Here is a 16,143-nt window from a genome sequence, read left to right as displayed (position 1 = left end):
AGTTGGGCGTGCCAGTGCAAACTCCTGAGCTTTGAATTCAAGCCTCTCTCCAAACCTCCAGCCCTTTTACGGTGGTAAAGGAACCTGGCACCTTCGTTCCTGCCACGATTTTTGCTCCCTCTCCAGTCTCAAGTTCAATGACTTTCTCTGCTGTGACTTCTGCGACCTCAAGCATCTCCTAAAAGGCAAAAGTGACCTTGTCTCTTCCGGATTTAAAACCTCCTCCTCATCCTCAGGGTACAAAATCTTTACAATGTGCCACCACCCTGCATTCCCCCCAGGCTACTGGAACTCCTCTTTGACTCGCTATGGATTTGCAAGTTCTCCCTTTGAACTATGGGACATGCAAAGGTTCTCAAAGCCCCTCCATTCACCCCAGAATTGTCAGGGCCCAGGATTCAACTGTTGCACACTTTGCCAGTTGCTTCTGCAAACTCCTAGAGATTAAGTGAGGCTATCTTATTTCATTTATTTATTTGGTTTGACGGCCACATCCAGCAGTACTCAGGGCTACTCCTGGCTTGGTATATCCTCTGAGCAGACTACTCAGGGGACTACATAGGGTGCCAAGGATCAATCCTGGGCTCTCACATGCAAAGCCTGTTTTATTATCTCTCCAGCCTGGATTTTCTATTTTAATTTGCCATTTACCTGGTCAGGAAGGAAGCCAAGGTTTTTGTTTTGTTTTGTTTTGTTTTGAAGCCAGGGTTTAATCCTCAGCAATGCATGATTCTGCAGCACCACCAGTGTGGCACCCCCAAATAATAAAAAGTAATAAATATGAACCAGAGAGATAGGATAGAAGTTAAACACTTAACTTGCATGTGGAAGACTCAGGTTCAATCCACGGCACTTCATATGAACACATCAGGGTGTGGTCTGAAAACAAAAATAAATGAATTGCCATTTACCCTACTCCACAAGACATACCATAGTGGACCCCTTCAGAGAAGTGATTGGAAGAAAGTATATGAAGAGTGGCAGGAGCGATAGCACAGCAATAGGGCATTTGCCTTGCACGTGGCTGACCCAGGTCGGCCCTAGGTTCGACCCCCAGTGTCCCATACGATCCCCCGTACCAGGAGTGATTTCTGAGCCCATAACCAGGAGCAACCACTGAGCAGCACTGGGTGTGGTTCCAAAACAAAACAAAAAAAGAGGGGCCTGAGAGATAGCATGGAGGTAAAGCATTTGCCTTGCATGCACAAGGATGGTGGTTCAAATCCCAGCATTCCATATGGTCCCCCAAGCCTGCTAGGAGCGATTTCTGAGCATAGAGCCAGGAGTAATCCCTGAGCGCTGCCAGATGTGAACCAAAAAAAAAGAAAAAAAGAAAGGAAGGAAGGAAGGAAGGAAGGAAGGAAGGAAGGAAGGAAGGAAGGAAGAAAGAAAGAAAGACAGAAAGAAAGAAAGAAAGAAAGAAAGAAAGAAAGAAAGAACTACCGAAAGAAAGAGAGAAAGAAAGAAAGAAAGAAAGAGGGGGCCGGAGAGATAGCATGGAGGTAAGGCGTTTGCCTTTCATGCAGGAGGTCATCGGTTCGAATCCCGGCGCCCCATATGGTCCCCTGTGCCTGCCAGGAGCAATTTCTGAGCCTGGAGCCAGGAATAACCCCTGAGCACTGCCAGGTGTGACCCAAAAACCAAAAAAAAAAAAAAAAAAGAAGAAAAAAAAAAGAAAGAAAGAAAGAAAGAAAGAAAGAAAGAAAGAAAGAAAGAAAGAAAGAAAGAAAGAAAGAAAGAAAGAAAGAAAGAAAGAAAGAAAGAAAGAAAGAAAGCAAAGAAAAAGAGGCTGGAGAGATAGCATGAAGGTAAGGCGTTTGCCTTGCATGTAGAAGTTCGGTGGTTCGAATCCTGACATCTCATATGGTCACCTGAGCCTGCCAGGAGCCATTTCTGAGCATAGAGCCAGGAGTAACCCCTGAGTGCTGCCGGGTGTGACCCAAAAACCAAACAAACAAAAAAAGAAAAAAGAAAAAAAGTAAATGAAGAGTGAAATAAGAACTGGATGAACCTTAGTCTCTTCATCTCTGCTGGTGCTTTAGAGCTCTTCCAACCCACCTGCTGTTGCAGACTCAGTGAGCAGAGCAGAAAGAACACTGACATCTATTTTTGGTTCATCGGTTTTGGGGCCACAATTGGAGTGTTGGGGGAGAGGGAAAGCAGAATCAAACCAGGCATAGTTCCTCAGGGGATCATGTGGTGTGGAGGGTTGAAGCTTAGACTCCGATAAGCAAAACATATTCTCGAATTTATGGAGCCATCAGGGCTGATATAGTTTTTTTGTTTGTTTTGGTTTGGTTTTTGGGCCACACCCAGCGGTGCTCAGGGGTTACTCCTGGCTGTCTGCTCTGAAATAGCTCCTGGCAGGCACGGGGGACCATATGGGACACTGGGATTCGAACCAACCACCTTTGGTCCTGGATCGGCTGCTTGCAAGGCAAACACCGCTGTGCTATCTCTCTGGGCCCTTTTTTTTTTTTTTTTTTTAGTTGCTGATTTTGATTTTGGATTTTGGGCCACATCCATTGATGCTAGACTTACATCTGACTCTGCACTCAGGAATTATTCCTGGTGGTACCCAAAAAACCATATGAGATATTGGGGTTGAAGTTGGGTTGGCAGTATACAAAGCACCTTATCCACTGTACTATTCCTCTAGTCCTGGGCTGATATCTTTAAATGATAGAAGCTCTACATCAGTTAATTCAGGACTTCCCCCACCCACTTCCCTCATAAAGTTACTCATGTGGACAAGCCCTCTTCATTGCTAGAGTCTCATATTTCAGAAAACAAGAAGCCAGATGTGGCCCAAGAAAAACAAAAGAAAGCAAACCAGCTATGTGGCCATACTCGAAGTTGAGTGCCCAACTCCATCGTTCACCGGTTTTATGAGTTAGGCAAATTACTTAACTCTTATCTTTACAAATTAGAAGTACCCCAAACTGAAGACAGAGAGATAGTGCAACAAATAATATGCCTTGCATGAGACCAACCACAGTTCAATCCCAACATCCCATATGGTTTTCCAAGCACCAAAAACAAAAAAAGAGTACCAAAAATGCAATATGCTTAAGTACATTGATAAACATTTTTACATGCTCCATAAATCTGAATTCTTTTTACTTCCCCCTTTTTTCTCTCTTGGTTTTTGGGTCACACTCAGTGGCACTCAGGAGTTACTCCTGGCTCTGCACTCAGAAATCGCTTCTGGCAGGCTCGGGGGACCACATGGGATGCCGGGATTTGAACCACCGACCTTCTGCATGCAAGGCAAACACCTTACCTACATGCTATCTCTCCAGCCCCCATTTTTTGTTGTTGTTGGGGTTTTTTTTTTATAGCATTTCCTTCTTGTTTTATTCTGGTGGTCCTGGGAAATACTGACTGAATGCTGTCAGCTCTCTGCTGAGAGCTTGCTCTCAGCCAGATTTAGGAGATATTGAGTTACCATGCTGGAGAATCCTACTGGGACTTCCAGCATGCAAAGCATGAGCTCAGCCCTTAAATTCTTTCATTAACCTCACTATTTTGGGGGTTTGGCACCACACCCAGTATGCTTAAGGCTTATGCAGGGATCACACCTGGCGGTACTGGGAACCATATGCTGTAATAACAGGGATTGAACTAACATACAAGGCAAGAACCTTCTCCCCTGTACTCTGGCACTTAAGCCTTTTTCATTGTGAACAACTTCATTCTGTGTGGGTTGGGTTTTTTTGTACCACATGGTCCCCCAGTGCTGGTGGGAGTGAGCCCTGAGTAGAAAGCCCAATGCAAGCTCTTCGACCCCAAACAAAACAGGGCTGGATCAATAGTAAATGAAGTGTGAACAGTAGGAGTAATACCTGAGTGAATAACCAGGAGTAACTAATCCTTCAACCCTGTTCAGGGAGTAACCAAGAAAAATAAAGGATTGGGCCAGGAGAGATAGCACAACAGCGTTTGCCTTGCAAGCAGCCATCCAAGACCAAAGGTGTTGGTTCGAATTCCAGTGTCCCATATGGTCCCCCGTGCCTGCCAGGAGCTATTTCTGAGCAGACAGCCAGGAGTAGCCCCTGAGCACTGCTGGGTGTGGCCCAAAAACCAAAAAAAAAAAAAAAAAAAAAAAAGAAAGGATTAAAATTGTAATTTAACAGTTACTATTTATAGGGTGGTTAAAATGTATGATACACACTGACAACAACCCCTGGGGTTCAATAAGTACTTTGCTTTCAATTATTATAATTGTGACTTTTTTTGTCTGTTTTGTTTTTTTAGGTACACCCCAAAAATTCAGGGCTTACTCCTGGCTCTGCACTCAGGGATCACTGAGGAAGGTACTCAGGGTACCATAGGTGATGCCCAGGATCAACCCAAGCCACGTGCGAGGCAAGTGCCCTCTTCCTTGTGCTCTACAATTACCCTTACACTAGTCCTCTGACGTCCAGGAAGCTACTTTGCACACTGTCTAGCAGGCTTAATGGTCTTCTTTCAGGAGAGGCCGATTGGCAGCTCGGGCATAATATGTGCTTACAGTGAGAGGCAGGGGGCGCCAGAAAGCACAGGGACCAGACACTGGGACTGTTGACGGCTCTGGAGCCTGGGAAACTTGAGTTAGGGCCACAGAGAGGCAGGGAGATCCTTTAGGTGGCTGACAGATTATGAAGTGCATCTTCTCCAGTTATCATTCACACCTACATCCTCCTAACAGCCGGATACAGCCACACCTGGAAGTAAAAAAAAACACAGTGGGATTATGTTCCAAGAGATGCCTCTGCTGGCCTTGCTTGACAAGAGTCAAGTTTACTTACTTATTAAAGTGTTCAGGGTCATCACAAGGCTGGACATAAAACCAACACTGATGAGGACAAGTAAGGGATAAAGGAGGATTGAGCAGAAGCGATAGTACAGGAGGTAGAGCGCTTGCCTTGCTTGTGGGCTGACCTAAGTTCAATTCCCGACATCATATGGTCCCCCCAAGACCTGTCAGGAGTATAGAGCCTAAAGTAACCCCTGTGTACTGCTGGATATGGCCCAAAAACAAACCAAAAAAATTGAGTCCCATGCCCTTCTATCATTCTTCTTCCTCCTCTGCCCACTGAGCTGTTCTCTTTATTATCTACGTCTACGTTGTCCTGCCCACAGTTTCAGTTACCTCTTTTTTTTTTGTTTTGTTTTTTGTTTTTTGTTTTTGGATCACACCTGGCAGCGCTCAGGGGTTACTCCTGGTTCTATGCTGGGAAATCGCTCCTGGCAGGCTAAAGGGACCATATGGGATGCCGGGATTTAAACCACCGACCTTCTGCATGCCTTACCTCCATGCTATTTCTCCAGTCCCATACCTCTTTTCCTTTTTTTTTTTTCTTCTTTTTTGGTTTCTGGGCCACACCCAGCGGTGCTCAGGGGTTACTCCTGGCTGTCTGCTCAGAAATAGCTCCTGGCAGGCACGGGGGACCATATGAGACACTGGGATTCGAACCAACCACCTTTGGTCCTGGATCAGCTGCTTGCAAGGCAAACACCGCTGTGCCATCTCTCCGGGCCCCTCTTTTTCTTTTGGTCCGGGTTACTCCTGGCTCTGCACTCAGAAACAGCTCCTGGCTATTTGGGGAACCATATGGGATGCCAGGAACTGAACCCAGGTCTGCCGCCTGCAAGACAAACATCCTACCTGCTGTGCTATCACTCCCTCCCCATCACTGCTTTATTTTTAGTTTCAGATCTTGACCATGTTTGGCTCCTCGTAGGTGCAAAATCTTGAAGGTCCTATTGCCCCCAGAGGGCCTGTCTATTGGAGATGTGTAATTATGAGAAAGTTTTACTGATGATAGCCAGAAGATCGGAAGATGGTGGCCTCTTGGCCTTGGAGTAACCTTGTGTATACATGGGCCTCAAGAAGCAGTTTTCACAGGGCTGGAGAGAAAGTATAATAGAGACTTGCCTTGCATGTGACTGACTCAAGTTTAATCTCTAGCACCTCACATGGTTCCCCTAGCCCCACCAGGAGTGATTCCTGAGCAGCAGAGCCAGGAATCAGCCCTGTGCAAAGATCTCAAAAAAAAAAAAAAAAAAAAAAGATCAAAGATAAAGAAAAAGAAAGCAGCTTTTCTAGAAAAAGATAACCCAGAAGCCCAGTCTAGAAAGGTCACCAGAGAGATCAATACATTTTCTCCCTCTCAGACTGCCTGTAGCACATTTTCTAGGGACTTGAATCTACATTTGAGTCAAGATTTGTCAGGCAAAAAAAAAAAAAAAAACAAAAAAAACAAAAGATTTGTCAGGTGGGTCCAGGACATTAGGACAGCAGCAGTATGGCATTTGCCTTGCACATGGCCAACACAGGAAGAACCCCGGTTTGAATCCCAGCATCCCATATGGTCCCTGAGCCTGCCAAGAGCAACTTCTAAGCACAGAGCTAGGAGTGACTCCTGAACACAGCCACCAGGTGTAGCCCAAAAAAACAAAAACAAAACAAAACAAAAAAGATTTGTCAAGCTTGGTCCTGGTACCCTGGGGGGAGGGTGAGATAAGAGGGCCTTTTTTTTTTCGTTTTTTTTTTTTTTGGTTTTTGGGCCTCACCCAGCAGTGCTCAGGGGTTACTCCTGGCTGTCTGCTCAGAAATAGCTCCTGGCAGGCACGGGGGACCATATGGGACACCGGGATTCAAACCAACCCCCTTTGGTCCTGGATCGGCTGCTTGCAAGGCAAACGCCGCTGTGCTATCTTTCCAAAGAGGGCCTTTCTTAACATTTTCAACTACCCTAGCAAGTTTTCTAGTTCCTCATATCGAATTTAGTTTGTAATTTCCTGGGCTAGTTCCAGGTACTCACATGATTTTTAGCTGAATGAGATAAGTTAGGAAGTTGACATTTAGGCTGAAGAGGCAGGAAGGGAAAGAGTCAGAGGGAAGAGCTTTAAGTGTTAGAATAAACTGGATCTTGGGCCCGGAGAGATAGCACAGCTGCGTTTGCCTGAGCAACGCCAGGTGTGGCCCAAAAACCAAAAAAAAAGAATAAACTGGATCTTGAGAGAGAAAAATGACAAGAAATTCTGAAACAAAGCAATGTTTGTAGTGACTTCTGCCCTGCTCTAGGGCATCAGGAGCAAGGACAGAACCTCATGCTCAGAACTGACCACAGGCACAACAGGTCAAGGGTCAGGAATGGATACGGGACACTTTCTGCAACAGTGGTTCACAATTGCAAGGAAAGCTATTCAAAGGCTCAGGAAACCACTCCAAGAGTTAGAGAGCACCCTTTGCATTCAGCAGCCCTGCTTTGAACTCTGACAATGCATTGACCCCTGAACATTATTGGGTATGGCCCACCAAAAAGCAATTTTTAAAAAAGAGATGGGGTGGGCCAGAGCTATAGCACAGAGGTAGGGCTTGCACATGGCCAACCAGGGATGGGCTCAGGTTCAATTCCCAGAATCCCCTATGGTCCCCTGAGCCTGCCCGAGCAATTTCTGAGCGCAGAGCCAGGAATAACTCCTGAGCACCACTGGGTATGGCCCAAAAATTAAAAAATGGGGGGCATATTATTTGATTTTAAAATATCAGATCAGAGTTTGAGGCCAGAATAATAGTACAGTGGATATGACACTTACTTTGCACTTACTGTGGCCAAGCCAGACTGGACCCCTGGTGTCCTATATGCTTCCCAAAGCCCAGCCAGGAATCAGCCCTGAGCATTGCTGAGTGTGGCCTAAAAATAAACTAAGAAACAAAGAAGCAAAAATACAGGCCCCGAAACAATAGTAAATAGGAACTTACCTTGCAAACAGCCAACCCATGTTTAATCTTATACCCTATGGCCTTCTACGCTCCACCAGGAATAAATAACTCCTGAATGCAGAGCCAGGAGTAAATCAGGAGAACCACTGGGTGTGACCCCAAATATAAAACCAAAATTTTCTTTGTTTTTTGGTTACACCCAGCAATGTTCAGAGGCATCACTCTTGGCTCTGTTTTCAAGAATCACTTCTGGTGGACCATATGGTGTGCCAGGGATCAAATCTGTGTTGGCCACTTGCAAGGCAAGACACCTACCGACTGTACTATCACTCTGGCAAAAATAAAACTTTATTTAAAAAGCAGATAAAAAAAAAAAGGTCCAGTGGTGGCACAGCAGTAGGGTGTTTGCCTTGCAAGCAGCTGACCTAGGACGGCATCCCAGTTCATCCCTGTTCGATCCCCGGCATCCCATATGGTCCCCTAAGCCAGGAGCAATTTCTGAGCACATGCCAGGAGTAAATCCTGAGCATCACCGGGTGTGGCCCAAAAAAAAAAAGGAAAGAAAAAGAAAAAATCAGATACAAGGGCAGAGAGATAACACAGCAGGTAGGGCCTTTGCATTGTATCCAGCTGACCCAATTGCCATTCCCACATCGGTTCCCCTCCCAATTCCAATTTCGGTTCCCACACCTGTTCCCTGAGCTCATCAGGAGTGATTCTTTAAGATAGTACCAGGAGTAAACTCTGAGCACTGACAGGTGTAGTCCACCCTCACTCCCCATCCCCAATATCAAATACAGAGAAATTCCCACAACAAAGAAATTTAATAATCAAGGTCTCAAAAGAGAGTCTTGGGGGCTATAGTTCACACACACACACACACACACACACACACACACACACACACACACACACACACACGGTCAGAGAGATAGTACAGAGGATAGGCTCTGTGACTAACAGGGTTCAATGCCTGGCCCTACATATGGTTCCCAGAGCCCCATCTGGGGGGCCAGAGTGATAGCACAACAAATAGGGTGTTTATCTTGCACGGGGCCATCCAGGGATCCCAGCATCCCATTTAGTCCCCAGAGCCTGCCAGGAGTAAATTGAGGGTGGGTCACATCCGGAAGTGCTCAGGGGTTACTCCTGGCTTTGTGCTCAGAAATTGTTCCTGGCAGGCTCGGGGGACCATATTGACTACTGGGAATCGAACCAGAGTCCATCCTGGGTTGGCTTCGTGCAAGGCAAACACTACCGCTATGCTAACATTCTGGACTCTGGCCTCTTAGTTTTCCATCCTGACCCAATTTTGGGTTGACTTTTGTTTGTTTGTTTGTTTGTTTGTTTTTTGGCTACACCCAGGAATGCTTGGAGATTACTCCTGCCCCTGAGCCTGCCAGAAACTACTTCTGAGCGCAGAGCCAGCAGTAATTCCTGAGAGCTGCCGTGTGGCCCAAAAACAAAAACATAAAAAAAAAAAAAAAAAAAAAAAAAGAATTTTCAAATATCAGTGGCGGGAATGCCCTGAGCACCACAGAAGAGGTCTAATATGAAATTGGTGTGCTTGAGAGATAGCACAGGGATTAAGGCACTTGCCTTGCATGAGGCTCCCTACAATCCCTGAGACCATATGTGATTTCATGAGCTGGAGGAGTGAGTGATCCCTGAGGAAATAGACAGGAGTAAGCCCTGAGTAGTGTCAGGTGTGGTCCAAAAACCTATGTGTATTGGGGGGTGGGTGGGATTGATATGGCTGGGGCTGGAGAGGTAGTTCAAGAAATTGGAGTACATGCTTTGGCTTGGGTTCAATTTCCAGTACCTCATATGCTTCCCTTAGCAGCACAAGGAATGACCCCCAAGAACAGAGCTGGAAGCTTCCCAACACCACTGGGTGTAGGCCAAGTTCTTTTCCCTTCCCACAATTAAGTCATTCCAAGAAAAATATATGCATGTGTTCGCATCTTTTACGAAACTTCATTTGTAGCAGCTGAGTAAGTAACAAATTGGTAACAGCTGAGTAAGTAAATAATAAACAAATGAACATATAGTGGGAAATTATGACATTTTAATGGAATATTATTTAAAAGGAATCAATAAAATATGGATCTTAAATAATAACTAAAGCCCATACTGATTCTATGTATATACAGGTTTAAAAATTGCAAACCACGGGGGCAGAGGTGATATGGAGTGACTCAGATCAATAACTTTATTACCAGCAGGAAACTTTCCTAATGGGAAGTTTCAAAAGAAACTGGCCACAGCTCTGGCCCCTGGTATCTGGATTTTAACATAAATTAGCAGAGTCCCTCCTCAAGTTTACCACTGCTTCTTGACAGAGGCAGCTACACCTCTACACGTGGGCATGCCCTGAATTGAGTCATAGGTTTTTGTTTATGCCTTACATTCCCATTCCTGAGCTGATTTCTAGTATTAAAATGAGGGTAAAGGCCTTTAGGAGGCTATCTAGGCACACCTTCATGAGCCAGTTTCTCCAGCAACATCCAGCGCCACATTCTTTTGAGATAAGCAGCCCCAGAAGAGTAGTTTGACTTCCTCCTTTTAATATTCTTTAAGTCTGAGACTAAGGGTAGGGGTGGGATCTGATAGGTGTATCTTTGTTCTGGGCAGTGGGTGCTTAGAGCTCTACACTAACAAGCCCAGGGGAATATATGTGGTGGTGCCTAGAATGGAACTGGGTTGGCAGGGTTCAAGATAAGCGCCCTACCCACTGTACTACACTCTGACCCTGATCCAGAGCTTTTTAAACTTTCAGATTTTGAGTGGAGTTCCTCCAGACCCTAGCTGCTAAGAAACATTAGAAATTCTTGTTAATTTGTGGTGGGGGGAACCACTGCAGTGTTCAGGAGTTGGGTTACACCTGGCTCAGTGCTCAAGGATCACTCCTGGCAGACTCAGGAGTACCATATAGGATAGCCATGTGCAAGGCAAGCGCCCTACTGCTGTACTTTTCTCTGATCCCCAACACTACAAACAAAGCTACAAACACTACAAAGCACGAGGGACGTTTCATTTGCCTGGGTCTAGGCGGTTCAGATTTTATTATTGGGAAGTCTTAAACTTACGGACCACAGAACAGGAAAACCAACAACCCAGGTCCTCCTAGCTTATGGGAAACCCAGCTGTCTCCTTATTTGTATACAAATGCAGAGTAATGGCAAGGTCATTTAGAATTCGATGAACCCAATCTCATGCAACCTCCAGGAGGAAGGAAGAGACTGGCAGGAAAGCAACCCTGGGCTGATCGGCACCTCTGACCACTATCCTGGACATTTTCTTTGGTAACATGGCCTTTTGTAATCCAGAGGAAAAAAACCTCGAGCTCGGGAGCTCACAGGGAGGGAAGCGCCAGGGTCACCAAGTAGGCCACCGCCCTACCCGGGCACCGCGGATGGAAACCAACAGCAAGCCCGGCGGACCAGCCATCAAGCTTGGAATGATCGAGTCTCCCCGGGAATTTGGAAGGACACAGACAGGTCTCGGCGTCTCCCGGTGGGGGTTGGGGGTGGGGTGTCCCCAAATATAAACGGAGCTTCTCCAAGGAATAGGAACACCCCAAGGCGCTCGGCTCGTCCCCGCGCGCTCAGGGTCAGGATCGGGCGCCGCGCAGGGCACGACGGGAGTCGCGCTGCCTGACGTCACTCGGGGGCGCCGCCGGCACTGGGGCGGCAGGCGGGTCTCCGGGCAGTTCCGTGCCTTTGCTCGCTGCGCGGTGCGACGGAAGAAAGCCCCGAGGAGGAGGCAGGGTGACCCCGAGGCAGGCCCAGTGTCCCAGTCTTCTCTACCCCTGCCCAGGGATCTCTGTACACTCGCCGCAGGCTCTTCCGTGGGCCCCAGAAAAGCGCCAGACGCTCCCTTTCCCTGTAGGTTGTTGTCTGCACGGGCCAATCTCAGCTTAGGTTTTCTTTCTTTTCTTCTTTTTAATTTGTTTTTGGGTCACATCCGGCAGCGCTCAGGGTTTCCTCCTGGCTCTACGCTCAGAAATCGCTTTTTGCAGGCTCGGGGGACCTTATGGGATGGCGGGATTCGAACCACCGTCCTTCTGCATGCAAGGCAAATGCCTTATCTCCATGCTATCTCTCCGGCCCCTAAGTTTTCTTTCTTGATTGCATCCCCAGAATCGAACGTTTATGGGCCTCATGTTAAAATTTGGTACAAGCGGGGCCGGAGCGGTAACACAGCAGGGTAGGGCGTTTTTGCCTCGCACGCGGTCGACCCGGGTTCGATTTCCAGCATCCCACGTAGTCCCTGAGCCTGCTGATTTCTGAGCACAGAGATCAGAGTAACTAACGCCTGAGCGCGCCGGGATGTGGCCCCCAAACAGTTAAACCAACAAAAATTTGTACTAGCAAGACTTGATGTGGCTTTAAAAACACAAAAACGGCCCGGTGAGGTGGCGCTAGAGGTGAGGTGTCTGCCTTGCAAGCGCTAGTGGTTCGATCCCCCGGCGTCCCATATGCCCCCCCCCAAGCCAGGGGCGATTTCTGAGCGCGTAGCCAGTAGTAACCCCTGAGATTCAAACGGGTGTGACCCGAAAAACAAATAAATAAAATAACCAACAAAACAAAAAACACTCGGCACGGAAGCTGAAGCGATAATACAGAGAGGATAGGGCGTTTGTCTTGCTTGTGGAAGACCAGAGTTTGGTTCCCAGCACCACATACCTGGCGAACCAGGTATGACCTCTTCCTGTATCGCTCCCCCATCCAAAGAACCCATCCACATTTTCAGGCAGAGTTAAGGGGACCTGTTAATGTTTTGGTTTTTTGCGGGGCCATACCCAGTCGTGCTCAAGGTTTAAGACCCCTGTTAATGTATATTGGAGTGGGGGGAGAGATACAGTTCAGAATCTCAAGCAGTTCATCAGCATAGCAAGGAAATCACTGAGATGCAGAACTCCAGACCCAGACCTTGGCTGTACCACCAGGGCCCTGTAGGACACTCCAGCTGCAACAAAAGGCACTGCAAGAATATCCAAAGAACCAAACTCTCCTTTGGCAACCACCCTTGCAAAGGACTTATAAAACTGCCTGCATTTGCTTGGTCAGTTACTTTGCTTTTTCCCCCCTAAAGAAGCATTCTCTCAACTTTTTTCTTCCTTGGGGCCACACTCGGCTGTGCTTGGAGCTTAATACAGGCTCTGCAATATGTAATCACTCCAGGTAGTGCTCAGGGAAACAAATGGGATGCTGGAGATTGTATCTGGCTCAGCTTCATGTAAAGCAATTGCCTTACCACTGCACTATTGGCTCTGGCCCTACCTTGAATCTCTTGAGGACTTCGCTCCCTTTTTTTTTTTTTTTTTTGGTGTTTGGGTCACACCCGGCGGTTCTCAGGGGTTACTCCTGGCTGTCTGCTCAGAAATAGCTCCTGGCAGGCACGGGGGACCATATGGGACACTGGGATTCGAACCAACCACCTTAGGTTCTGGATCGGCTGCTTGCAAGGCAAGCACCGCTGTGCTCTATCTCTCCGGGCCCGGCCCTTCTCTCCCTTTCTTTCTCTCCTCACATTTCTCTATAAAGGTTTTTTTTTTTGTGTTTTTTTTTTAATTTTTTTATGTTGGGGCTATATGCGCTGATGCTCAGAGCTGACTCCTGGCTCTGCACTCTGCACTCAAGGATAACGCCTGGCAGTGGGTGTACTGGGGATCAGCTATGCAAGGTGAATGCTCTTCTCGCTGTACTACTCCAACCCCAACTCCTACTACATTAGTATCCAGAGAGATTGTACAGGGGGTAATGCACTTGCTGTACATGCTGCTGATTCTAGATTTCTAGCATCAACAGGACTATTGAGCATTGATTCAGGAGTAGCCCAGGCTGTGACTCAAAACTAAAACCTAAAAAAACAAACAAACAAACAAACAAAAAAAAAAAAACCAGGGGGCCGGAGAGATAGCATGGAGGTAAGGAGCGATTTCTGAGCGTGGAGCCAGGAGTAACCCCTGAGCACTGCCGGGTGTGACACATACACACACACAAACCACAAAGATTTTTATGAGGTTATAATCAATGAGTCTTCGTCATCATTCAGTTCAGTGGAGAGAGAAGTTGTGCACTCTGCCACAGCTGAGAGAGAAAAGAGACAGTAGTTGTCCAATTTGTCACAGCTGAGAGAGGAGAGTATAGTTGTACACTCTGCCACAGCCATATTTCATTTTCCCGTTTTTTTGGAAGGGGGAAAGTTCACACCTAGTAATGCTCAGGGTTATTCCTTGCTCTGCCTCAGGACACTCCTGCAGGTGCTCAAGGACCAAGGATACTGGGGATTGAAAATGGTCAGTTACATGCCAAGTGCCCTTTCCCACTGTACAAACTCTCCAGTCCAACAGCCATATTTCTGACTTCATTAAACTTCACCCTGAAGTGCTCATGAAGGCTACTCCTTGCATGTAGTTCAGTGTATGCATCTAGCCTTGTTCTGGGCACCATGCAGTGCTAGGACTAAACCTGGGCCTCTTGCATGCCAAGCAAGCCCTCTAGAACTTTGAGACATTTCCTAGGTTCTTAAATTTAATCAAGGCAGCTGTGGTATTCTAGGACCCTTTTAAGATCAAATTAAAGCGTCATATCTCATTTGAGAAATGAAAAGTAATTTTTTATTTAATTTCTGGGCCAAACTCAGCAGTGCTCAGGGGTTAGTCCTGGCTCTGCACTCAAACATTATTCCTGACAATTTCAGGGAACCTTATGGGGATGCTGCATCAAACCCGGTTGGGCAAAGGTAAATGCACTACCTGTTGTGCTATTGTTCAGACCCCAAAGAAATGAAAAGTAATTTAGCAAAAGCCACTAAGCAGATCTCTGAATCCCAAGATGCCTGCCTCACTTTCCTCCTTGCCCTTAAAGGAATGAGTGCCTCTTTGTCATAGACACATTTCCTTTTCTTTGACACGAAAATTTTTCTGCTAAGAACTGTACTTGAGTTTAACAAAACCTTTCTTTAAGGTGCCAGGAATCAAAGGTAGGGCCTACATTAGCAAGGCAAGATTTTGTTTGTTTTGTCATTTTCTCCCTTCTTCCCTCCCCTCCCTTGCTGCATGCAAGGCCTTACCCACTATTCTAATCTGCTGGCCAAAACAAGGCAGTTGATCCCTGGCACTGACATACTGATAGAATTACCGCTGAATACCAATAGATGTGGACTCAAAACCAACAAAAAGCCCCTCTTTTCTATACAGGACATTAGTCCACAGCCCCATCATTCCTTAGTCCTAAGTGATTTTCCTTTCACAACTTCACAGATATATGCCACAACTTCATAGACTAATATGTACTAAATTATTCCACTATGCCACATTGCTTACACCCTTAGTGACTACAATCTTCCAGTGATTGGAGTGCCCCAAATTGGTCCCCCATGAATCCAATACATGACTGGACTACATTGCTACATCACATGCCCTATCCAAACAGTCTCTCCTCCAGTCTGAAGCAGGTGGTTACTTTTTAGCCCCTGTAACCCAGGATGGTGATAGACCTGAAGGTTTCAGGAGCTCACAAGAGGTGAAGACAAATCACCAGATTGTTGCCTCCTGGGTATAGCTGGATGATGAAGTGTGAAGTAAATAGAGGCTTTTGTAATATTTCTTTTGTATCTGTTCTCTCTGCCTGCTTTTCCACCTCCCCCCTTTTAGGCAGAGGGCACTGTCTGGATCCAAATAAATAGGAGGAAAAGCAGAGAGAAAGGTTCCTTTCGACAGTTGAGCTAACTGGATTTGGAGCAGCTGGCTAGTTTGTAAAGGGTTTTGTGTCTGACCTTCTTGCCTCTTTTTATCCTCTTATCTGTGTGGATTATTTACTGTGGTTGCTTTCCCTGTCCTTGTTGGATAGGGAAATAGGAATTCCCTTTCCCTTCTGGGAACTGTGGGGTAATCAAACCTCAACCTAACTCCCAGAGAATGTCATGTTACAATGAAGGAGTGATTTATGTAAGAGGGACTTGCTATTTTCTTTCTTTCCTTTTTCTTTCTTTCTTTCTTTCTTTCTTTCTTTCTTTCTTTCTTTCTTTCTTTCTTTCTTTCTTTCTTTCTTTCTTTCTTTCTTTCTTTCTTTCTTTCTTCCTTCCTTCCTTCCTTCCTTCCTTCTTTCTTTCTTTTTTCTTTCTTCCTTCCTTCCTTCTCTCTTTCCTTTCTTTCTTTCTTTCTTTCTTTCTTTCTTTTTCTTTCTTTCTTTCTTTCTTTCTTTCTTTCTTTCTTTCTTTCTTTCTTTCTTTCTTTCTTTCTTTCTTTCTTTCTTTCTTTCTTTCTTTCTTTCTTTCTTTCTCTCTTTCTCTCTTTCTCTCTTTCTCTCTCTCTTTCTTTCTTTCTTTCTTTCTTTCTTTCTTTCTTTCTTTCTTTCTTTCTTTCTTCCTTCCTTCCTTCTTTCTTTCTTTCTTTCTTTCTTTCCTTCCTTCCTTCCTTC

The sequence above is a fragment of the Suncus etruscus genome, chromosome 9, assembly GCF_024139225.1.
Source record: "Suncus etruscus isolate mSunEtr1 chromosome 9, mSunEtr1.pri.cur, whole genome shotgun sequence".
Taxonomy (NCBI): domain Eukaryota; kingdom Metazoa; phylum Chordata; class Mammalia; order Eulipotyphla; family Soricidae; genus Suncus; species Suncus etruscus.
The sequence above is the reverse complement of the archived record's forward strand: the minus strand, read 5'-3'. Positions refer to the sequence as shown.